The sequence below is a fragment of the Pleurodeles waltl genome, chromosome 6, assembly GCF_031143425.1.
Source record: "Pleurodeles waltl isolate 20211129_DDA chromosome 6, aPleWal1.hap1.20221129, whole genome shotgun sequence".
Classification (NCBI taxonomy): domain Eukaryota; kingdom Metazoa; phylum Chordata; class Amphibia; order Caudata; family Salamandridae; genus Pleurodeles; species Pleurodeles waltl.
Window position 1 is genome coordinate 1,502,397,098 of NC_090445.1, and position 25,758 is coordinate 1,502,422,855.

The window sequence follows — 25,758 nt, forward strand, 5'->3', positions numbered from 1 at the left end:
TGCTATAACCACCAAAAAAACAACAAACCCCATAGTACTAATGATCAGTTTTTTATTCATTTTAGCAACAGTGATAATCGCCCCTTCAGAAATCAATTAAAAACAATCGTTGGAGCTCTTATCCCTGGGCAGCTGCTGATTTCTTCACCACGGGCCAAGACGGGTGTCACTACTCTAATGCATGGCTGTTCTCCCCCCCTTGCCACATTGGCTCTCCGTTTCACTAACCCAGGGCGGTAGCTCAACCAGTTTTCTCCAGCACTACGGGGTCTTTCCTCGGTCTCAAATTATATTGCGACACTCCAGAAATCGTATGGTCCGGGAAGACCTCCGCAGATTCGTCAGGTGATATAGCACGGCCTTTCTCTGTAGTCAAAATCTCTCGATGATCGGTCAGCACAGCAGGTTCCACCAAGGTAGGTAGCACTCTCTTGCAGTGAGTACTATGGACCCAATTCTTTCGGTTTGTCACTCGAACTGCTGTCCTTATCACAAGGAACACCTGTTCTGGGCCTCGCCACCTTGGTTCCAAGCTGCTTGATCTTTCAAAGGACTTAATCATCACCTGGTCACCAGGTCGGAGTTCATGGCCTTCACCTGTAGATCTGTCAGGAAGTGCTTCTCGAACCTGTTGATGAATAGAAACCAAATTGTTGGTTAACTGTGCCAAATAATCATTCATCAGAACACAAGGTACATCATATACAGAATTTGGCTTAGGAACTCCCCAAATGTTCATTGGCCTTCCAAACACCACTTCGTAAGGACTAATGCCGATTCAAGAGTATGGCACTGACCTAATAGACAATAATGCCAACGGTAATGCATCCGGCCAAGTTAAGGATTTGGAAGCCTGTATCTTCGCTAACTTCAGCTTCAAAGTAGCACTATACCTTTCCTCCAACCCTGCTGATTGTGGGTGAAAAACCGCATGGAACTTCTGTTTGATCCCTAGTCCTTTCAGGACGTATTTAATAACTTCCCCAACAAAATGAGGTCCGTTATCATTCCATAAAAGTCTGCAAACACCAAACCTAGGGAAAAATTCTTTCAAAAGCACCTTCACTGTGATAATGGCAGTATTATCCTTTGTGGGATACGCCTCTATCCATTTATTGAAGGCACATACCACCACCAAGACATACTTTAAATTGTTGCAGCGTTCAAGCTGAATATAATCCATTTGTAGAACTTCAAAAGGTGCAGTTGGTGTTGCAAACCCTCCGGCAGGAGTACGTGTCCCTTTTCCAGGATTGTATTGTAAACAGATCAAACTAGACTGTACTACTCTCTTAGCTGTACTGGAAATTTCTGGATGCTCCCAAACTTGCGTAAGTAACTTTGTTATTGTTGAGGCTCCAACATGTGCCAGCCCATGTGCCATCTGAACAATAGGTTGTACAAAAGCTATAGGCAATTTCCATTTATCCATCTGCTTATTCCGCCAACAGCCCTCATCATCCAATTCTCCTTCTTCAGACCATTGCTCACGTTCTTTCACAGAAGCAGATTTCTGTATATCTAATACGTCTTGTCTAGCATTATGCCAACGTTCAGCTTGTGACTTTACTACATACATAGAAGTAGTACTTCGCTGCATCACAGTCTCACGTGCTACGCGGTCCGCAAGGGCATTACCTTGCCCTATCTTATCGGTCACTTTCTTGTGTGCACTACATTTCACAATAGCTAGTTTCTTTGGATATGTCAATGCAGTCAAGAGGTTATGCACTAATTCTCCGTGCATTATCTGCATCCCGTGGGATGTGAGAAAACCTCTCTCCTTCCAAAGCAAACCAAAATCATAACCCACTCCAAAAGCATAGCGGCTATCTGTATAAATGTTCACACATAAGTCAGTACTAAGCTCACATACTCGTGTCAAAGCTATTAGTTCAGCTGCTTGAGCTGACTTCTGTGGTATACAAGCTGTCTCCACTACTGTGTGTATTGTGGTGATTGGATATGCAGCTGAGGTCGTACCGTCTGGCAACTTCAAACAAGACCCATCAACCCACAATTCCCCGTCTACATCTGGAAGGGGAGTATCTTGTAAATCAATACGACCCTTTGTCTGTTCTTCGATAAGGAGTATACAATCATGTGTTTCTTGTGACTGAGGCTGAGTCACCGGATATGGCAACAAAGTGGCAGGATTTAGTGTTGCACATCTCTTCAGTGTAATGTGAGGAGCCAGCAAGGTCAATTCATATCCTGTCAGGCGAGTGCTAGTTAAATGTTGCATCTTTGTTTGATTGAAAAGAGCATCAACCGCATGGGGTACTAACACCAACAGCTTATGTGACAAAACTATCCCTTCACTCTGACGTATTGACACAGCTGTTGCGGCAACTGAACGAAAACACCCAGGCAACGCTCGAGCAACAGGATCAAGTACTGCTGAAAAATATGCACAGGGACGCTGCTTATCGCCATGTGTCTGTACTAAAACTGACAATGCACATCCATCTTTCTCATGTACGTAAAGTGCAAAAGGCTTCATGTGATCTGGAGTACCTAACTGGTGCTGAACAAAGGGCTTGTTGTAGCTGCCAGAAAGCAGTCTCACATTCATCTGTCCATGGGAGGGGCATTGGAGTATCTTTAGTCAGAAGTGCTAGCAAAGGTTTGACAATGTGTGAAAACCCTAATATCCATTGCCTACAAAAAGAAGTAAGACCAAGGAATGCACGAACATCTTTCTGAGTAGAGGGTACTGGTGTGTCTAAAATTGCTTGAATACGATCTGATGTAAGTGCACGGCCCTCCTTAGACAAAAGGTGACCTAAATAGGTTACCTTTGGTCTACAATATTGCAATTTCTTTCATGACACTTTATGATGGTGTGAATCAAGAAAAGAAAGTAAGGACAAAGTGCACTTTTCACATTGCTCAGGGGTATCAGCTCCCAAAAAAATATCATCGACATATTGTATGAGAGCCACACCTTCAGGCAAAACAAAAGAATCAAGTTGTTGTTTTAACGCTTGACTATAAATACTTGGACTCTCAGTATAGCCTTGAGGAACTCTGCAAAATCTATATGATCATTTATTAAAAGTAAAACCAAACAAATATCGGCTGCCAGGATGAATAGGGATCGAAAAGAAAGCATTCTTCAAGTCTATCACAGAGAACGTAGTTGCTGTCGAATCGGTAAATCCTAGTATCAGTATCCTTTTTCAGAATAGGAAGAATTGGACTGTTGCAAACATTATACGGAACTTCCTAAACAACTCCAAATGCAATAAGATCATGCACAATTCGTGTGAATGCTTCTTCGCCCTCCTGTGAAATGTTGTATTGAGGCAAACGTGGCAATACAGTTCCCTCCTTGACACTAATATGTACCAGTGGAATAATCATTTGTCCCACATCAGTATCTGAAGTAGCCCACAATGTACTAGGGAGTGAAGCTAATGCAATATCCTCTTTAACAAGACAAGCTCTTTCCATCACAGGATGATTATCATTTAAAATAACACGCACCCCTTCAGGAGAGCATCGTATTGGAGCCCTGAAATACTTGAGCATATCAAGACCCACAATATTGTCTGGTGTATTTGGAGAAAGCAAAAATGGAAATTTATCAACATGGAATGCAAGTGGTTGTGACAATGGGCTAGGGGAAGGTGTTCCATCGAAACCTATCAATGTAATGGTTAAGCCAGACAGGGGAGCCCTTGGAATCAATTTTTTAGACAAGGCGCTACGAGTAGCTCCTGTATCAACCAGAAACTGATCAGTAGAACCCAAAACGTGCATAGGGACCCCTCTGATCTACTGGAACTTCAACTGATTCCTTACCCCATCCTAGGCAATCCTATGCATAAGCAGAATCTTGGAAATCAGGCTGCACATGGTTAGACATCTAGTATTGGTTCCGTCTATCAAAAGTGTTAAACCCATCCTGCCCTCGTACATTAGCATCAACCCTAGCATGATCATTCGTGCTTCTTCTAGGCCCTGAATATCCTGAGCGATTTCTCATTTGTCCCCGACCATGGGAACACTGCTGAACACGTAGTGCTGGACAATGGCAGCCCAATGCCAAAATTTCTTACAATATGCATACTGATCAACAGACAAATTTGAACGAGTGTAAGAAGAACCATAAGATCCACGTCCACCTCTATCACTACCTCTAAAAGGTGGACCATAAGCTTGAGCCAACATAACCTTCATCTTTAATTCTTTAATCTTTTTATCCTCGCTACCTTTTGCTTCTAATTCCCGCATTAGTTTCGCGTGAACTATCATAGTCTTATCTGTTCCGAAGATGGAAGCTTGCACCCCGCCGGTCTGAGATGTCCATGCAACTACGTCCACGGCCCTTTTCTCCTCTTGCAAACAGACTGCCACAACACATAATTTCACCAAACGCCTGATTGCATCAGCCACCTAGGAGAAAACAAAAAGACCATCATGCATTTGCTTATGATCAGCTGCTACATCCTCGGGCTCTAACTCATCAGAATATTTCCGAAATAGTTCAATAACTTCCGTGCCAAATGCCTCCGTGAAATATAGCTGCTCCTCTTCCGTCCACCATTTCATGTTGTCTAAAAGTTCAGAAGCAGAGACAACGCTACAAATTGTTTTACGAGCAATAGATCTAAGCTCAGACGCACGGTCAGCAGGCAACACAGAGCAACTGTCTCGTATCTTCTGCTGCTCTGAACCAGAGACCTTAGCTAACTCATGAGGGGCAGAAGGAACAACATACGGAGGTGGAGGGTGATCTAGTAACAAAAAATAATTGTGTGGTTTATTAAGGATAGGATAGAGGGGTTGCCTAGCGGTGTATTCGCCAGTTACCTGTAATTTACGTTCTTTCTCTTCTAGCTCCTTTAAGTCATTTATTTCTTTCTTTCTCATTTCCAATGCTTTCACATATACATTCTTCCGCTGCTCTTTCTCAAGCAAGGCTTGCTCATGCTTCACTTGTCCACGCACCTCTTTCTCCCACATTCGTACACAGTCAAACATATCTTGCGTAGACCTTCGCTTACACATACATTGTTCCACATACTCAATCTTTCGCAAATCAAATGACCCATGCATAGGCCAACGTAACTCAGGATCCGCACAAGTGTATTTATTCCATAATGTGCTGTACATTATAGAAGAAAGACCATGTTTAACATACATATCTCTATTGGGCGTCCCCTCTGGGGGTGCCGGTTGCGATTCTTCCAGCCTCAATTTGGTACCATCACAAAAGCAACGCATCCTACGAAGTGCGCTAAAAACAGGCATGCCAAAAATAGTGCAGAATATGCAATATTATAATCAAAGTAGCACTTAAGGTGCCGTTCAAATCAGAATTAAATTGGAGAAAATTCTCCTCATTACCTGCATATATAAATTGCAATTCATATATCAATTCAAAGGACACAAATTGACTAGTCACCTAAAACACGAGAGCCACAGTAAGTAATGCTAAACTTCACCACTTCACTCTTACCAATCACAGGGTGTCCGGGTTCCAACTGCCAAGTTCTAAAATTGACCAAATGGTCACTGCATGACGAATGAACAAAAAGGATCTCAGTCGAGGACCGGCGTCACCTGGATGGTCAAATCAGAAAGAAGGGAAAAACGCCGTGGTTGCCAAGACTCGGGTCTCCTCAGGCATTGATCGTCCACAGCGAGATCCCAATCCTTCATCGCGACCAATCCGTTGGGCGTCCGAGTCGCCGATGAGTCCCTGTTCGGGTGCCAATTTGTTGAAGTAAGCCTCAGCAAGGCCTACTAGTGCAAGGGGTTCGCCCTTCTCTGCACAAAGTCCTCAGACCATATAGGAAGAAGTTGGCACAGAAACTGAAATAAAAGACAAAGGGGCATATTTATACTCTGTTTGCGGCGAATGTGCGTCAAAATTTTTGACGCACAATCGGCGCAAATCCTGCCCCATATTTATAATTTGACGTCCGATCCCGCGGGCGTCAAAATTCCACCATGTGCGTCATTTTTTGGAAGGGGGAACCAGCCTTGCGTTAATTATATGCAAGGTAGGCGTTCCCTTCCAAAAAATGACTTTAAGGCCTGTGCCCCTTATTTATACTCTGACGTCATTTTGACACACAGGAGGGGGCAGGCCTTAAAAAACGGCGCACAGCCTGGGTCAGGGCAGGCGTTAAGGGACCTGTGGGCTCGGAAGGAGCCCAGAGGTGCCGTCCCCTGCCCCCAGGGACACCCCCTGCCACCCTTGCCCACCCCAGGAGGACACCCAAGGATGGAGGGACCCATCCCAGGGAAGTAAAGGTAAGTTTGGGTAAGTATTTTTTTCCAATTTGTTTGGTGGCCTGATTTGGGCCCCCCTACATGCCACTATGCCCAATGACCATGCCCAGGGGACATAAGTCCCTTGGGCATGGCCATTGGGCAAGGGGGCATGACTCCTGTCTTTGCTAAGACAGGAGTCATGTCAATGGAGGTTGGGCGTAAAAAAAAATGGCGCAAATCCGGTTTGAGGCCTGAATTTTGCCTCAGACCTGACTTGCACCGTTTTTTGACGCACAACCCCCATTTTCCCATACGCCGACGCTGCCTGGTGTGAGTCATTTTTTTGACGCACACCAGTCCGCAGCGCCGACTAACGGCATTCCATTAATAAGGCGCCCGCATGGCACGTTGGAATGGCGTTAGCCGGCGGTAAAATTTTTGACGCACAACTGTGTTGCCGCAGTTGTGCGTCAAAAAGTATAAATATGGGCCAAAGTTTATTTAAACCTCATGAGGTGGTACTACAGTTCAAAGAGCACCCTTCTGTAATGTTTGAAGTAGCACACTGAACTAAGAGAGCATGTTCCTTTTATACCCACACAGGGACTAAAAGAAGGTGGTACAATTATAGAAGCAAGACTTACATACATATAACATCATATGGAAATGCACAGTCGACAGGTAGGAGGGGCTAACAGTTTTCAAGGACTAGTTGACACATTACTGTCTGTTACTGATTACTAACAGCTGCAGATCTTACTGGGCATGTGCAAAAGTGGGAGATGCTAAATATAACTTGTCACTAGACAGATTTTCAAGAGTAGTTAACAGAAAGGTAGGACAGAGCACATGGCAAGCACATGACAGAGAAAGTGGCTGCCATGAATACAAAATGGATTCCGCCAAATGTTCACAATAGTTGCTAAATACAAGATGTCTTCTGCTAATGCTTAATCTAATCGCTATTAAGTTGCAACACTGGTATTGCAGTCCTCCAGGAAAGTAGCTTTGCATGTATCTCATGGATACACATGATGAGAGGAATACACTCCAAGAATTATTCTGCAAACTAATGATGGAGCATGTTTGCCACCACATGATAGTTAGGGCCACTGCATGTATGCAGATATGTGTGTATCACTCACTGCAGTGCCCATGTCTGTACATGTTTGCAGTGGTATGTCGGATGCAGTATCATCATGCCTGAGAGGCTTGACTTTCTGATTTAATATTACTCATAGTATTTGTAATTGGAAGTGTTGTACAGAGCACAGACATTGAGCACATTTCTCCCTTCCATGCCTTACATGTGGACCAGCCCCCTACACTATCGGAGAGGTGGCTAGATTTGCGGGCCCAGACATCTCCAGGGTGTTGATATTTCTGTTCTGTGTTGTGTATGCTGATGTTGTGTGATTGACTCCTGTGTCTTGGACACATAGCAAGGTGTGATGCACTGGTCAATGATCGGATATGTTCCTTGAGTGGAGTATCATTTTTTCCCCATCTTTGAGTTGGCCAGTCATTAGCGTATTGTCATAATTTGGGTTTGTAGGTTAGTCCTGTAGGCACGGCCATGTGAAGAGGGATGAGTTTTGTGGATAAAACTTAAAATCGGAAAATGTAGCAGAGGACCATATTTGTGATTTAGTCAGCAAGTCTGACCCTGATTCTCACAGAATAGGGATGCCAAAGTCTTACCCACAGACTTCAGCTTCCCTATTCACTAATGAACATATTTGACTTCCTAGCAGCATGTAGCTCCACATGTTGTGCTACGAGTATGAGGCACTTGAGTACAATGGCCTAGGTGTGCATGCAGCTCATGGGCAAATGTGTGCTTGCATCTATCTGCTTGTTGTAAGTCATGTGTTACTGGTAGGACATGATGTTGACCATGCATTTTCAAGCATAAGTGTGGATGGTATTGTCCAAGGTTTGGCTGTATCCTAGTTGGACTTCCTCCTTACCTGTGGTGGGCTGCCCAAACCCATGTACAGCTGTCCAAAGCTTCCTGGGTGTCCTTGTTGTTTGAAAGTATTTATTGCCTCCCCCCCCCTGGCACAGGTGTAGGGTTGTTAAAAGTGTACCTAGGACTGATAATCCAAGTTTAGTACACAGACATGTAAATCTGTAAATGACTTGTCCAAACCTAGGATCCCCACTCATGATTAGCAACTGCATTCTATCCTGGCAATTCCATTGACAACTCACAGATCTTGTGGCCCTTGATTGTCATCAAGAACATAGTCATTAGTTGGCCTGTCAGTGGTGGAGGACTTTCAGGCTTTTTTTTCACCTGACAAATGGCTGAACATTGATGCATAAGTCATTTAAGTGGTTACCCATCTTTTAGAGTATTGCTGTGCTGTTTGATAGGACATGTGTAGGCTGCATTGGCATGTACTTCCTCAGGGACAATCAGTGATCTGTATGATGATATGTCCTATTCTGGTACATTAGATGTATTGTCTGATTTACTTCTGGGGCAATATCACACAATGGAGTACCTAATGTTAGGTTTTCTATTTGTTTTAACAGCTGCCAATATGAATCCCATCCAGATTCGGGAGTTTCAGCGCAGGGCGATGCGTTACTGCCACATTCTGGATGTGGAGTCGTGGTTCTGCAACATGGCAAGGCGTTATCACCATGAAAGAGCCTCTGGAGTGTGGAGGGCATTTGCCCAAGGGGACCCTTCCGTGTACACCACAGCCACCAGCACCACCACTACAACTCAGGTGGCACCAACCTTAGCAGGCACCTTTGCTGGACCGGCAACCTCCACTGCTGCAGGACCTGTCACAGCACCACCTGCACCTTCTCCTACAGACATGACACCGACAAGAGCACATACTTCCTCAACTGGCACCCAGACCACCCCTGCTGCAGTCATAAACCCAGCAGCTTTTCAACAGATGCAACAGAACTTGGACCGTATGTAGCGGAAAATGGCCAGGCTGCAGCAGGAGGTGGCACAAGTAAATCGGAGGGTGCGTGCCATAAAAAAGACCCTGCGGAGGGCAAACTTGTAGACAATATACCCTCAGCCATGATTCCCTCCTCTCCCTCCTCTTTCCTGGTTCTTTTAATTAGTGGGTTTAGGGGGCTTAGTGTTAGGTTAGTATAGGCTGTTAGTTTAGTTAGTAGTAGTGGGTGGGGGGTGGGGTATGATACTTTTAATATCTGTTTTTTATTATGTGTGTGGGTGGGGGATGATGTTGGGGTTTTGGTGTTTAAAATAAATAAATATGTATATTTATATATATATATATATATAAATGTATATATTTGTTTAGTATAAGGTAGTATGTGTTTAGGTTAGTATATGTTGTCCTCCATGTGTCTCTATAAGGGGGTGGGGGGTTGATGTTAAGATCGTTTCGTTAAAGGTGATAAGTAAATTTAGCTTAGGTTAGTTAGGGCCAGTTGAGGGTAATGTGTAGTTAGGATAGGTTAGGTTAGGTTAGGTGTTTCCCCTGGTTTTAGTTTCTGTTTTTACTGTTTAATAAATATTTACGTAACCCTTTACAGTATGTGTCACATGCTTGGAGATCAGGGCCTTGGCATGAGTGAACAGTGTCTCTTTTGTATTAGCTTTTGTGTCCCATGCTGCAACCAAATGAGCTGTTACATTGGCAGCTACACCAAGGCTACTTTGCTAAGATTCTGCCATCCATTGAGCCCACCACTCATAGTTACTATGGATCTCAAAGTCTGGTTAATTTTTGATGTATGTTTTCAATGTCATATACTTTGCTACCACAATTGGTATTGAGGACACTGTGTTAAGTCTGCCTGTAGCCTGATGTCAAAGTGAATCCCTATAAGGTGAGTGGTAGTATGCTCTCATGTAGTATGGAATACCTACCTCACACCTATAATTTGTTACAATGTTCAGCCCAGTGTCATCTTTGTATGTAAACTCATACACATCCATTCATGCAGTATGGCGTGTGTTAGGTAAAATTTGGGTCAAATGTCACATACGTATGTTTTGGCTTGAAGAAAAATTTGAACGCAATATTTTTGGGCTTAGACATCCTTTGAGGAAGCGTTATTCTGTCCAACACAGCATTATGGTGTATAGTTTCTATTTTTCTCTGAAATAACCCTCAGGAAGGGCCGATGATGGTACAATCCAGACCACTGTGCATAGTTATCAGCCAACATTCTTTCAGGTCAGGTGTATTGACAATCTATAATCATTGACCTGAGGTAAACATAATTGATCTACCTCACTGTTGATGTGTCACATTACACAGAGACAAAGTTGTTGTGTAAGTGCCATTTATTTTAAAGTGCTGTAGTGCTACATGTACATTGTCCATGATTGTGAGTCCATTAGTGTGACACCTTCCATTATGATCCTACACAAGTACAAAAGGGCATGTCATTGGAAATTCTGGGGCGAAGTGTCAGACAGTGCAGAGGGACAGGACTTGCCAATGAGTTAGTGACAGACAATCACAGGGCAGGGTGACAAGATAAACAGTGGGCTGAAGGACAGTGCTTGAGTACAGTTGTTGCAAGACTGGCATGTTACAAAGCACAAGACCTTGGCAATAGGTGGCCATGTGGTGGGGACTAGTGCTACTGGGTACTCTTACGGGTGAAGGTGATCTGTTCCACGTCTTCATCTTCTGATGTGTGTGTTGTCTCCTCTGCCCTTGGTGGTGGTGGTTGTGAAGGGGCAACACACACCTCAGTGTTTGAAGACGTGGAGTCAGACATCCTGGTAGCTGCCAACTGTGGGGCTATTAAGGGCAGTACTGCAGCAAGGAGGAGCTGCTGGTTCTTAAGAATAGCAGACACATCACTGTGGTAGGCTGCCAGGTCGGCCCTGAGGGGTTCAATATTGCATTCGTGCACGCGTTGACAGGATTGTTGCTGTAGGTGTTGTGTCAACTCTCTTACAGCTGTGCTGATTTCCTTCAACCTTTTTTCAAGTTCCTGCAAGATTGTTGTTCGCCCTTGCCTGTTCTTCAGTTGACATCATGCACGAACGCACCACCTCTAGGCTGGCTGCCATATTTTGCATCCCCACCCGCACCTCCTTAGCCAGCTCCTGCTGTACTCCAAATACAGTTCTCTCAGAGCTGGTGCCAGTGTCGTCAGAGTCCTCAGATGTGTTGGAGCTGGCAGGTCGTACAATTGGGGTGGTGGGTAGGTCCTCTGTGATGGCTGCTAGTTCTGTGCTCCTCCTTGTGACTGAAGGTGGGGTCTGGAGGGTTCCAAGGACATCTTGGAGGGTCTGCTGGCTGATGTTTGTCAGCTCGTCATCCATGTCATCAGGGTAGTCCTGGACAGGCATATCCGCAGGAGAGCCATCGTCCTCTGCAATGAGATATGGTACAATTAGTGTGTCTGTGTTGTGGGATTTGTAATGTGACGTGCCTGCCTTCTTATTATTTTCACATTGTGATCTTGGTTCCTGTTCATTGTTCCTGTCTTTCATATTAGCATTCTCCCAGGCCTATGCCTCACCTGCATGTCACATGTATTGTGGTCAGTTGGTGGACTTGTCAGCATCACATCCCCTAGGTGTTGGTTCTGGCCAAATTGTGAATTGCCACCTTCTTGTCCGACTCAACCCTCTGTCTATTTCCATTCTCATGGTGAGGCCCTTCACTGGCTGTGGGTGTTCTAATGGCACTAGCACCACACTTAACATTCTGGAACTGCCCCAGTCTCTGATATTTCACATCTGCCTATATGTTGCTGAGATCTAGCATATACTATGTATAGCATTGGTATGGCACAATACGGATGTCAGCACTGGTAATGTGTACTGCTGATGTTGGGAAATGTGTGCTACATTGGATTGCACTGATGGTCCTAGCAGTGTTCCATTTCATTCTCTGACTGTGCAGGTGTATTTCTGTAACCAGTTACATATGTCCTACCCCTCAATGCTGTTGTCTGAGCAGTATGACATTTGGAATGTTGCATGGTGTCATTGGAGCTATTGTGACCCAGGCACAGGGTGGGCCCTGACATATGCAGCATGGGTATGACATTAGTGCTGTGTACCTCATAATGTTTATGACAATGGCTGATGTTTGTAGCAACTATGGACAATCACATTTGACAGGATTGGAACATTTGTATTGTTTTCAGGGGATTGATAACATTGGAATCCTGAACCCTCAATTTGTGTTTGATCCATGGGGACGTTACTGACATTAGCTACTTGACCTGCACACACAGCATAGGTGGTAATGGCAACTGTTGTCAATGTTAAATTCCGCTTGCAGATATGGCCAGAGGTTGTTAATTGGGACCTAGTTCATGTAGGGAGAATACTTGGCTGTCGTGTGACAGCATGCCAGTTTTACGTTGTACCCTACCATCCTGGCCTGGCTTTACCTTTCCAACATCCTTGGCATGGCAACATACCCCCATGCAAAGGCTGTTGGTGTGGTGTAGTACTGTGCCCCAGGTTTCCTCTGAACGGGCCCTGCCCCCGTACCGTGCTCCTTTAACCATGCCACTGCCTGAATATCATGACTTCCATGCATTGTGTAGTGGGTATGTCCCCCCCGCTTTCAGTTAACATTTGTGGATTTTAATTCCCCATGCGACTTACCCAGCATCTGTGTTGTCTCCTGGTAGTCTGCGCTGTCCTGTCCTTGAATCCCTGTGACGATCTCCTCAGGGATGACGGCTGCCACCATCTCCTCTATGTGGTCCAGGGCCTTCTGCGGTGCTGGACTCTCACCTCCAGTCTGCAGTGCTGCCTTCCTGTTCCTGGCCATCTTTTCCTTGGTCCTGCGCTTGCAGTCATGACAGCGTTTCTTGCACTCGATGACTGTTCTCCGTGCTTATGCCACATTGTTGATCTTGTCAAAAATGTGTTGCCATATTGCCTCTCTCCTACTAATTGGCAACTTTGAGGTGACAAACAGTTGGTGCTGGTGTTCCGTCACCTCCTTCACCAGAATTTCCTGCTCCTCTGCACTGAAGCAACACTTTCTTTTCTTCTTCTCCGTGTCCTGGATCTTGTGTGGGTCCTCCTGGCTGGTGCCTGGTCTGTTGTTTTCTTCCTGGGGTCTGTGCAAGCATCTGGGATTCATTTTGGCTCTCCTTAGCACATTTTGCTGTGTTTGTGTTGCTTTTTGACGCAATTGTGTCAAAAAAAGGCGCATTTCCGGTTTGCGATGTCGTAATCCGCCTCACAGGCATTTTCGCCGCGTTAACGTAGTTTTTCTTTAAAACGTGGTGCATTGTTTTGAGTAAAAAAAAATTGGCTCACATCTGTGGTTTGCGCCGCTGTACGTCAAAGTATAAAATTGATGCCCACACGGCGCAAAGAAATGGCATTAGCCGTCGGTACCATTTTTGACGCAAAACTGCATATCGCAGTTTTGTGTCAAAAAGTATAAATATGGCCCTTTGTGGTCAAAATCGAACGACAGGAGCACAGGAACAACTAACTAAGGCCCAGCTTTACAAAAAAGTGGTGCAGTGTGGGCGCTGTGACAAAATTTCCAGCACCGTGCTGCGACACTTTTGAAACACAGGGATGGGCCGTATTTACAAAAATACAGCCCACCCTGTATTTCGCCCTGGGCCGGCGCTAAATTTACCTGCCAGCGCCAATGTAGGCATCCTTGCACCATAGTGTAAGGGTTTCTGCGTTGAGGGGTTTGATTGTTTATGTTCAGGAAGGTGTCCCTTCCTGCACATAAACAGTCCACAGTGACATATTTGCACGTCTATGTGTGCTGCAGGGCGCAGCACACATAAAATTACCAAAGCTTCATTTTTGAATGGTTGTTTATCTGCAGGAAGGGGTACCTTTGTGCACTTAAACAATGATTCATGGCCTTTTGCTCTTTGTATGTGTGCTTCAGAATGCAGCACACATAGAAAAAGCAAAAACGAGGAGGAATAAAAGTATTCCTCCTTGTTGCGCCATGTGCCACCTGGGGTGGTGTTAGTTTTTGGCGCTGCCACAGATTTACGATTTCTCGTAAACCTGGGGCAGCGTCAAAAGCAGTGGGTGTTTCAGTGGAACACTCACAGCAACATCCATTGCACGCCCCACTGATGCAGAAAACTGCATCAGAGAGTGCCATATTTACAAGGAGGAGTTAAGCCACAAAAAGTGGCTTAACCCCTCTTTGCAAACATAGTGCAGTGAATAGCACCACACTAGGGTGGCGCTAAGGCCTTGTAAATCTGGTCCTATGGGGCTTTTACAAAAAAGTAGCACATCGGTCCCGATGCACCACTTTTTTTGCGTGCCCCTAACGCCACCTAACGACAGCATGGTTGCCCAGTATTTAAAAAACAGCACACAATGGCGGTCGTTAGGACAATAGCATCAAAATGTTTGATACTATTGTGGCACTTTTCAGGATTAGTGCAAACAATTATGGCACTAATCCTGCAAAGTAAAGGGAGGCCCATTGAAAACATTGGGGCCATCATTTTAATGCCTGCCTCGTAATGGGGAAACGCCCACTTGCATACATTATGCCTGGCACAGGCATAATGTGGCGTAAGGTGTTACAAATGGCGCAACAAAAAGGCCACCTTAAAGCTACATTAGCGAAAAAAATGACGCTAATATGACACCAGGTGCTTGTAAATATGGCCCTAAGAGACAACAAGCAGGTGCTGGCTATTGCTGTTTGTGTACTGTAGCATTTAGTTATATTTTCTTAGTGCAAAATGTGTTTTCGGGTCAATTTGGACAGGAGGGTGCATCTTACACTAACAAAATAGTGCTAAATGCTGGATGACACTTCTCACACAGTTACGCATAATTACAAGTAATTTCGCAGTAAGTACGAGTAATGACACTAGAGAGAATTATGCCAGTTACAATCACTCCTGAAACACGTTCTTAGCTTCACATTTACGTACCTTGACAAAACCTTGGCCGATGATACAATGGAGTCGATATACGTTTAGGTTTATAATAAAACTTTGATTTAAGGATATTAAATATAGAATTAGAATACTTTGAAATCACTCTGTGTACTTAGAAATCTGTGTTATTTTAGTGTTTTTGCAGACAGCTGCGATAGAAACTAGCTTTTTGTAATGGTCCCTTTGCAAGTTGTTATAGGTCGATTCCATTTTGCAAAATCCATGTTCAAAAATAGAGCTATAGAATGTCAAGTCTATTGAAAGAGCTGACTGGATAGTCGCCAAGAAGCTCAGAATAAACATTATTTAATAGCTAGAACAACAGCTTCACATCAGTGACATTCACTGCGTGTTAATCTATCAGCATTGATACTGTCTTGAAAATCAGGCATTGCGAATGGAAAAGAAAAACAGCCGCAACGCTGTGAATCCTGAAATTATGATGGCAAAGTAGGTCTGAATACGATAACCTCTTAAATTCGCAATTTTTAAATTAGAATCAATATCTATAACCACCTTTTCATTCAGCCCGGATTTTCAGGCCATGACTCTCCTGCCTTTATCTTTTCGATCCAGATTTGACATCACAAACCTATAGGTGAAGCTCTCCCTGTTTTGGCATATTATTATGGTATGTTATTTGTACGTCATTTTCTACCATTTGTATGGTGCACAAGCATATGTGGTGTGTGGAAATGCCAGGATGCGAGTCATTTGTTCGTTGTACCATGGACAGTCTAGCTGTACCGCACTGATGAGATCAAACAAGAATGGAACCAATCTGTGAGGCTTTGTTCAATGTTCAGATGGAATTGTTTCTATTGGAGGAGGACAAAAGTAATCTACCTGCGTTCTTGGAGTGATGGGTATGAATGCATGTAGATCATTGCCATAGGCCAAGTATTTAGCCTAAAGTGCAGTCGCGGATGGCGACTTGAAAAAGTGGCGGGCGGGTGGAATAAAACAAAAATAAACAATGCAAAAAAATCAAAACTTACCTGAACGTTGCCGCCGCTGCACTGCAGGCACAGGCACCCAGCATGCCCTGTGCTAATCATGACGCTGCCTGGGAGCCTGTGCAGGCTCTCTCCAACTCCGCAACACAGTGTCGTGTTGGAGAGAGCCCTTGTGCGCATGTGTGATTTGCCGGCCCGAGACGGCCGGCCAACCATACATGCACACTGAGGGGTGTGCTATGTGAACTCCCCTCATTGCTCATAACCCCATGGCTCTGCCTCTTTAGAAATAAAAGGATAATAAACGTTTATTATCCTTTTTTTTAAAGGTTTGCAGGTCCTGCTGCTGATGGCGCGGGGGTGCCGCTCCTCCGCCGAAGCGGAGGAGCCGCCCTTCTAAAGTCTCTTGAACTTCTCCCAGCGGTGAATTAACCAGTTAGGTGCACCTTTTAAGGTCTGGGTTGACAGTGCAGCATTGTCCAAGACCTATTTTTAACAGGTCTAAAAAATAGACACAGGATGTATTTGGCTAGAGGAGCATTTCTCTTTTGCTTCAAGCTTTTTCCTGTTTGCTGTATCATTCCACCCTCTAGGAAGTGCTTCAATTGGAATGATTGAAGCATTCTTTTACATCTGAAATGCTCACTCAATCTGCACCGTGGTTACTACATTAAGGCCCTGATTTATACTTTTTGGTGCAAAACTGCACTAACACAGTTTTGCACCAAAAAGTTTAGCACAGGCTTGCACCATTTCTGTGCACCAGCCGGACATCATATTTATGGAATGGTGCAAGCCAGTGCAAAGGGTAGGTTAGTGTAAAAAAGATGACGTTAGTCGAGTGGGGCTGGCGGTATGGAAGAATGGGGTTCTGCACCAAAAAATGACGTTAGGCAGTTTAGAGTAAAAAATAAAAATACTGTAACCTGCCTAGAGTCATTTTCTGACGCAAAACCATCCATACCACATGACTCCTGTCTCAGAAAAGACAGGAGTCATGCCCACCACCCCAATGGCCAGCAGAGGGGACCGGGGTCCGCTAGGCCTGGCCATTGCACCCCGTGCCATTGCTCCAGGGGCCATTTCATGGTCCCCTATGGCACTTTAAAAAATAAAATAAAATACTTGCCTGTACTTACCTGTACTTATCTGGGATGGGGTCCCCCATCCTCTGCTGGCCCTCTTGTGTGGGTGGGGGTGTCCCTGGGGCCTGGGGAGGGCACCTGTGGGCTTATTCCATGGTGTTCCACCATGGAAATAGACCCACAGGTCCACTAACGCCTGCCCTGACCCAGGCGTAAAAAAATGGGGCAAAGCAAGCTTTGAATCATTTTTGACCCCTCCTTCCTTCTGTGCACCATTTTTGCATGGGAGTATAAATATGGCGTTAAGGCCGTAGAGTCATTTTTTGCACGGGAACGCCTACCTTGCATGTCATTAAAGCAAAGTAGGTTTCCACGTCCAAAAAATGACTTTAACTCCATAAATTTGGCGATAGACAGGTCTAGCGGCAAAGTATAAATATGGAGTTAGTTTTGCACAGAATTAGAATTTAAAAAATGACGCTAATTCTGTGCAAACAGAGTATAAATATGCCCCCTAAGATCTTTATCTTCTTAAGCCATTCCGGGGGTGGGGGTCCTGAGTAGTAATGGCATCAGAGGCATAGCCCGGACCTCCCGAACCGACCAGAGGCCCAGGGGTAATCTATCCTGGATTGGGGTCGTACGAAGCACCCCTTGTCGGCAGTGCCCTCATTCGAGAGCTGCTGGAGTCCAGAACCCCATGATTCACTTGATTCTGGGCCCCCTGAGTGGCAAGTTTGGTTGTTAGCGGTGTAGGGTGGAAATGGGCAAGATGGCACCTGCCTATTGATCGCCTCCTGGCTGAGGGGAGAACTGCTGAGGCTCTGATTCGCCATACCCCTAGATGTGATCAGGTGACATAGATTTACATTGTCAGCCATCCTGGGACTTGCGATGGCAGTAGGACAGCATGTGGAGCCAGGAAGAGTCACGCGCAGTGTGGCCAGATCACTGTGGCCCCAGGGAGCAGCGTGAAAGGCAGTGCTGCACAGAGATGAGTGACTGCTGATACAAGGTGAGGAGCATGGACTCCCAACTCGGACTGCAGCTTTAATAGAGCCGATATTGGGCACCTTTGGCTGCTGGCCCCGCCTGGAAGATAAAGGTACCCAGCCCCAGATTGCAATCTAGACTCTAGGAGCCTCTCTTTCCCCATTGCCCCTTGTCCCCAATACATGGGAGTGCTGCTTCTAACTGTGTTCATGACCTGGAGTGCTGTGCCTGGGGGATTAAGCACTATGGGGAACCCAAAAGTGGCAGTGACATTAGACTGGAAGGAATCGGTGAGAGAGGGGCAGAAGAGTACAAGATTACTAGCGACCTGACGTTGAAAGCCACCCACCCCTCTGAACATTGCACAGACAATGTAGTGAAGTGCCCCCTGTCTATCCCTACCAATACAGAGAGGCAGTTGAGGGGGAATGTGGTGGGGTTGGAGCCTCGGGTGGCTTGGCCCCCCACTTCTTATGCATGCTTCCAGACTGCATAAGACAGTTTGTGCAGTGCAAGTGATTGAGGGACTATGGGAAATTGTGCCACAGGACTTGGAACTTGCGAGGCACATTTGAAAACCAATATGGTTAAGCCAAGAGTGGTTGGGGGGTGCCAACTCAGACAACAGTCAGGGACAAAGCTCAAGACAAAGAAGGGGAATCTGCAACTCTGGCTGCGCACACGGCCACAATTTTCGAGTCTATAAAAGACACAAAAACATCCCTAGACACACAGATTGCGGCAGTGGGGGAAAGGTGGGGCCCCTGTAAGAGGAAAAGACTGTTGGCTGACCATGTCAAAGAAACAGAGTATACCTTGGAGACGACAGTGCTGCAGGTGAAGAACATTATACAGAAAGTTTGGTTTCGACTACAAAGAAGGAAGTGCAACATTTCCCAATTAGAACCGAGGATGAGGAGAGCAGGTTCTGTCATCATAACGTTCGCCTAGTGGGAGTGCTAGAATGGGTAGAGGGCCCATCCCTCGAACTCTATGTGGAAGAGTGGCTGATGGACACAGTTTTGCAGAGTAAACCTTCTTGATTTTTTTTTTATGGAGTAAGTCAATAGGGTCCTGGCGATCCCGCCATTACCACGGGCACGCCCAGCCATTGCTAGCTTGATGAACTTTAGGGACAGAGATGTAATTGTTCAGGAAGCAAGGAAACATGGGACATGGATGATCGACGGACAGGAGGACAACTTATCCCCCGACTACACCAAACTGGTCCAAAAGCAAAGAGGGGCATATGTCCCAGTGAAGAGAGTAATGCGCCAACAGGACTTTAAGTATGCAATCCTACACCAAGCAAAGCTACAAGTTTTGCATGACAGGAAAACTAATTTTATGAGTACCCCACAGGAGTCCTGGGCCTGGCTTGAAACACAAGCTTTGTGGTCCGGACAGGCAAGGGGATTGGGATGGATGAAGAAAGGTGACGAATAAGTGCAGGAGCACTAGAAAGAAAACAAAGCTTCCCTGACCCAGGAGAAAATAAAGGCAGCCCAGGTTAAGACAGTTCTGGAGATTAAACTTCTTAGAGACACCCTGGATAATAACAAGTGGTGCTCACTGGCACCGGAAAGGGGGGTTGGTCAGCAGCTCAGGACACATAGTAATGGAACACGGATCAGAGGACGACACACTGCCAATTGTGACACCCACTACACCAGACCAAATCGATTAAGGGGAGCCTCAAGGAACATAAACCCCGACACTAGCACTTCAAGTTCTGGGAAAAAGCCTTGTCAGACAAAGGGTTTCACTATGGTGGCCATTATAACCCTGGCGGTCGGTGTTAGAGTGGCGGTAAGACCGGCAACAGGCAGCCGGAGAAAAAAAAATGGAATCACGACCGTGGCGGAAACCGCTAACAAAGACAGTCACTTTAACACTCCGACCGCACGGCAGTACAAACAACCAGCTCGGCGGTCACCGCCAACAGACAGGCGGAGGACAATGTACCGCCCACAGTATCATGAGAGGCCAATCCGCCACCTTTTCCGGGGCGGATTCACTGCAAACAACAATACGGTGGAAACAGGACTTCGAAGGGAAAACGCTCACCTCAACACACCCCGTGAGGAGTCCGGACACCATGGAATCCGAGCTCCAGATCCAGCCAGCCCTTATCTTCTTACTCCTCTACCAGGAGCACGAACGCCGGCGGCGAAGACCACGGTGAGTACTGCACCTACGACACAGGGGAGGGGGTAGGGAAAAAACAGTGACACACACATGCAACATCCCCCACCCCCACCCACGACAATACACACACTAATACAGCATTATACATTACAGTCACACCCTCCAACCCCCCCTGTAAGAATGCAAGGACAAAAGGAAATGAGTGTAACCATTGTAATATATTAAAATCCAGTACGCAAAAATATATATACACTATTAAAAATATACACCAAGAATATTAGTCCAGGTAGTGCTCCATTTAAGTCCGTGGAACACTGGGCCCACACGGTATGGGCAAGGCCCACACTCAATCCCCGAACATGACGGAGAGAGCACTGTAGGGGCATCAGATAGCAATAAAACAGGCACCTCAGGGGGAAGGAAAAGGGGGTGCACCTCAGCCGGTTTAGTGCACAACGCCAAATCCACGAGAAGGCCACATGCCCACTGTTCCATCCTGGGGAGTGCAAAGCCACAGTCTCTCAAGTCTCTACAGTGGGTGGGTTGCCCACTGTTCCATCCTGGGGAGTGCAAAGCCACAGTCTCTCAAGTGTCTACAGTGGGTGGTTTGCCCACTGTTCAATCCTGGGAAGTGCAAAGCCACAGTCTCTCAAGTCTCTACAGTGGGTGGTTTGCCCACTGTTCAATCCTGGGGAGTGCAAAACCACAGTCTCTCAAGTGGATAACAGTCTCCACTGGTTCTGGAGGGGGCTTTGTGCCCAAAATGCTTCATCCTGCCAAGGACTGAGGTAGTGGATGCCTTTCCCCACTGGTTCTGGAGGGGGCTTTGTGTCCAGAGTGCTTCATCCTGCCAAGGACTGAGGTAGTGGATGCCTTTATCCACTGGTTCTGGGGGGGGCTTTGTGCCCAGAGTGCTTCATCCTGCTTGTGACTGACTCAGTAGCTTCAGTGCCCTTGGCGCTCATGGGCCAGCGGTGATTGTTGCAGCGATGTCCTTGGCAGCTGTGCTCGTGGCGGCAGTGTCCTGTTCAGCGGTGCTTGTGGTGGCGGTGTCCTTAGCAGTGACTCAGCTGCTGGTGGTCCTTTATGGCCCAGCGGGGCTGGTGGTCCTTTATGGGCCAGCAGGGCTGGTGCTGGCGGTCCTGTCCTGGGCAGCTGGGCTGGTGCTGGCGGTCCTGTCCTGGGCAGCTGGGCTGGTGCTGGTGGTCCTGTCCTGGGCAGCAGGGCTGGTGCTGGCGGTCCTGTCCTGGGCAGCAGGGCTGGTGCTGGCGGTCCTGGGCAGCTGGGCTGGTGCTGACAGTCCTGTCCTGGGCAGCAGGGCTGGTGCTGGCGGGGGCCTCCTGGGTAGCAGGGCTGGTGCTGGCCTCCTGAGCAGCAGGGCTGGTGCTGGCGGTGGACTCCTGGGCAGCGGGATGATGGCGGTCTTCTCCGCCGTGCTGCTCTTCCCAGACTTGCTGAGCTTCTTGTGCCCCTTCCCCACCTTGGAAGGTGTTGTAGCTGAATCCACATTCCCACCTGTACCCCTGGGAGCGGCTTTGGTGGCTGGAGTCTTCCCCCTCTCCCGCCGGGCACTGGCCAACATTTGATGCTTGACAGGTGGGGGACTGTCTGTGCTGTGGCTCCGGGCCACACTGGCTGCCCCGCTGCCCAGTGCACTCCAGATTCCGGTGACATCCAGGCACCACTGGTCCCGGAGATGTTGTGGCTGAGGTGCTATGTTGCGACCTGGAGAGTCGGCCCTAGGAGACTGACGGGGTGGGGGAGGTGAGGGAAAGAGGTCAAGGCTGGACAGGAAAAGATTTTGGGGAACACTGGGATGGGTAGCTGGAGGGGGTTTGGGAGTGGAGGAAGAGGTTGTTGTTTTAGGAGTTGTTCGTTTGGTGACTTTGGGTGACGGTGCATGCGCTGGAGGCTGTTGTGAGGTGGACGGCTGTTGGGTGGGTGTGTGGCTGCGTTTGTGCATCTTGGGAGGTGGCGTCACAGACACACTGGGATAGGACACAGGGGACGTGTGAATTGTAGTGGGGGTGGTGACTGCACGTGATCGGGTGTGGTGGTGGGTGTGCTGGTGATGGAAGTAGTGGCTGTAGATGTAGTGCATGCAGGTGTGAGTGGAGACGAGACTGGGAAGGAGGAGGGAGACGAGGAGGAGGGGGACACAGTGGAGGCAGTGGATGTTGGTGTGTCTGCATGTGTGTGATACTTGCGTTGGTGCCTGTGGGATGTGTGGTGCTTATGTTTGCCTGAGCGACCCTTGTGTGTTGAAGTGTGTGTATGCTGGTCTGACGGTGTGCTGGGGATAGGCTGAGGTACTGGGGATTGGGTCTGCGTGGAGGAAGTTGGAGGGGGGAGGCTAGAGACAGGGACAATAGCTGCCATCAGTGCTGAGGCCAGAGTCTGAAAAGCTCTCTGAAGGGCCGCCTGACCAGAATGAATGCCCTCCAGGAATGCATTTTTCTGTTGCAACTGTCTTTCTACACCCTGGATGGCATTCAAAATGGTAGACTTCCCAACAGTGAGGGTCCTGAGGAGGTCAATGGCCTCCTCACTGAGGGCAGCAGGGGTGACAGGGGCAGGGGATGAGGTGCCTGGGGCGAAGGTGATGCCCACCCTCCTGGGTGAGCGGGCACAGGGCAAAAGGCTGAGGGGCTGCTCGGAGGGCGGCTCTGGTAGGGGTGGTGGTGGCTGTATCTGTAGATGCGGGGTGCACAGATGTTGCCGCCACCACAAGGGAGCTCCCATCAGAGGACGAGTCCGTATCACTGGTGTCAGCTCCTGTCCCCGCCGTGGAGCTCCTCTCGCCCTCCATCCCACTGGTGAAATCCGTGTCCGTAGTGTCGCACTCCAGGGCCATGTGGGATGCAGCTCCTTCATGCTCCGGTGCCACTGCTCCTCCGCCTGATGATGCTAATGCACACAAGGAGACTACAAAAAGGGGAGGGGAGCCAGAAGTAAGACATGTTGAGTGCATGCATTACTGCTACCGTTGGCGGACACGACAGACTCAGAAGCCCCCTGCACTACGCTGCGCACTTAGGGTCCGCTCTACAATCCCTGGGACATGGCCTACAAGGCTATGGCCGACATCTGCACACATGGATGTCACAGGAGCCTGACTAGGTGTACTTGGCAGTGTACACAGGTGGGGTGGGGTGCCACAGGGTCTGCCAGAACAAGGGGACCTAACTAGCACACTCGCCCTGGCCTCGGGAAACCCACAGCCCACCTCCCCCACCCAGACACCTCCACTGCGCGCAAAATCAGCAGAAAGAGAGCGTACTCACCCCCTTGTGGCTGCTGTGATGCCCTCAAGCGCCCATCCAACTCCGGGTACGCCACCACCAGGATCCTGAACATCAGGGGGTTATGGTGTGACGGGCACCCCTCCCACGTTGGGAGGCCATCCCCAGCTGGGCCTCCGCCGTCTTCTTGCTCCAGCGGCGAATGTCCTCCCATCTTTTATGGCAGTGGGTGCTCTGTCTGTGGTGGACCACCAGGGTCCGGACTTCCTTGGCGATGGCACGCCAAATAGGCTTCTTCTGGTGGGCGCTGACCTACAGGAATAGTACAGGGGAAAAGGAGAAGATATAACCGTCCGCACCGTCACAGTCATTGGCCCCCTTCCCTACCCTTGCCATGTGGCACATGCACTTACCGTCGTTTCATGCACGCCTCAATCTCCCCCCCCATCTTTCATCCACCCCACTTCACACAGGCATAGCCCATACAGCATGCTCCCAGTGTACTTACCTGTTTGTCTGGAGGACCGTAGAGTAGCGTGTACTGGGGGAGGACCCCATCCACGAGTTTCTCCAACTCCTCCGATGTGAAGGCAGGGGCCCTTTCCCCAGACGCACGAGCCATTGTCTCTTCCAGACTGAGGTCACAGCAGCACTTGCAGTGTAGGTCCTCTCCTGTCGAAGATCAGGTATCGAGTGATTGAACAGATAGAAAATGGCGGTCACGTCTGCGGCGGTGCGTACCGTCACCACGGGGTACATCGTCATTGGCTCCTGGGACCCATAGGGTCCAATGTTAACCAATGCAGAATTGCGCCACGGTCTTCGACCGCCTACCGCGACGGTGTACTACGCCAGCGCAGTTACCTCACATCCCATTGTCCAACTTTACATATCAGGCATCCGCCATTTCAGGGGCCCACATGGCTTAATTTTTAACTGCGTCACACATACCTAGGCCTTGCCTTAACAATCATACAGGCCAAATTTTGGATTATGATTCGTGTTCTGTGTAAGCTGTGGCTACGTACCTCTGAGTTGGTTGACTCTGTGCTCGCTGTTGTCCTTCATAGGCACCGTCCGCTGGGACATGTGAGGAGATGGCGGCATCCTCTGGTGTACAGACCACTGGTGGACCTTTCGACAATGGAGGAAAGACATGTGATCATCACCTACAGGCCTTATCGTGCCACAATCCTGGAACTGTGTGCCCAGCTGGAGCCAGACCTGATGTCAGCTATCCGCCATCCCACAGGAATCCCCCCTCTAATGCAGGTGCTGTCAGTGCTCCATTTCCTTGCAAGTGGGTCATTTCAAACAACAGTGGCCATAGCATCAGTCATGTCCCAGCCTATGTTTTCCAACGTGTTGTCCAGAGTGTTGTCTGCCCTGCTGAAACACATGCGGAGCTACATTGTTTTCCCTCAGGTGGAGGATTTGTCCACAGTGAAAGGTGACTTCTATGCCCTGTGACATATCCCCAACATCATAGGTGCCATTGATGGTACACATGTGGCTTTGGTCCCCCCACAGGAGTGAACAGGTGTACAGAAACCGGAAGAGTTATCATTCCATGAATGTGCAGATGGTGTGTTTGGCAGACCAGTACATCTCCCATGTCAATGCAAAATTCCCTGGCTCAGTGCATGACGCTTACATTTTGAGGAATAGCAGCATCCCTTAAGTGATGGGGCAACTCCAGAGGCACCGTGTATGGCTATTAGGTGAGCACCTGGAAGCAAGTCAGTGGGAATGGTTGTCTGGGTCTGGGGCTATCACTACAGGTTAGTGTGTGTCTAACAGTTGCCCTCGCCATTTGCAGGTGACTCTGGTTACCCCAACCTGTCATGGCTACTGACCCCAGTGAGGAATCCCAGGACAAGGGCAGAGGAACGTTACAATGAGGCCCATGGGCGAACTCAGCGGATTATAGAGCGGACCTTCCGGTGCCTCCATATGACATGTGGATCCCTATTCTACTCACCAAAGAAGGTGTGCCAGATCATCGTGGCCTGCTGTATGCTTCACAACTTGGCTTTGCATTGACAGGTGGCTTTTCTGAAGGAGGATGGTCCAGATGGCGGTGTTGTGGCAGCTGTGGAGCCTGTGGACAGTGAAGACGAGGAAGCAGAAGAAGAGGACACCGACAACAGGAACTCGGTTATCCTGCAATACTTCCAGTGAGACACAGGTAAGGAGACAAACCTGCCTCCTACATGTACTTTAACA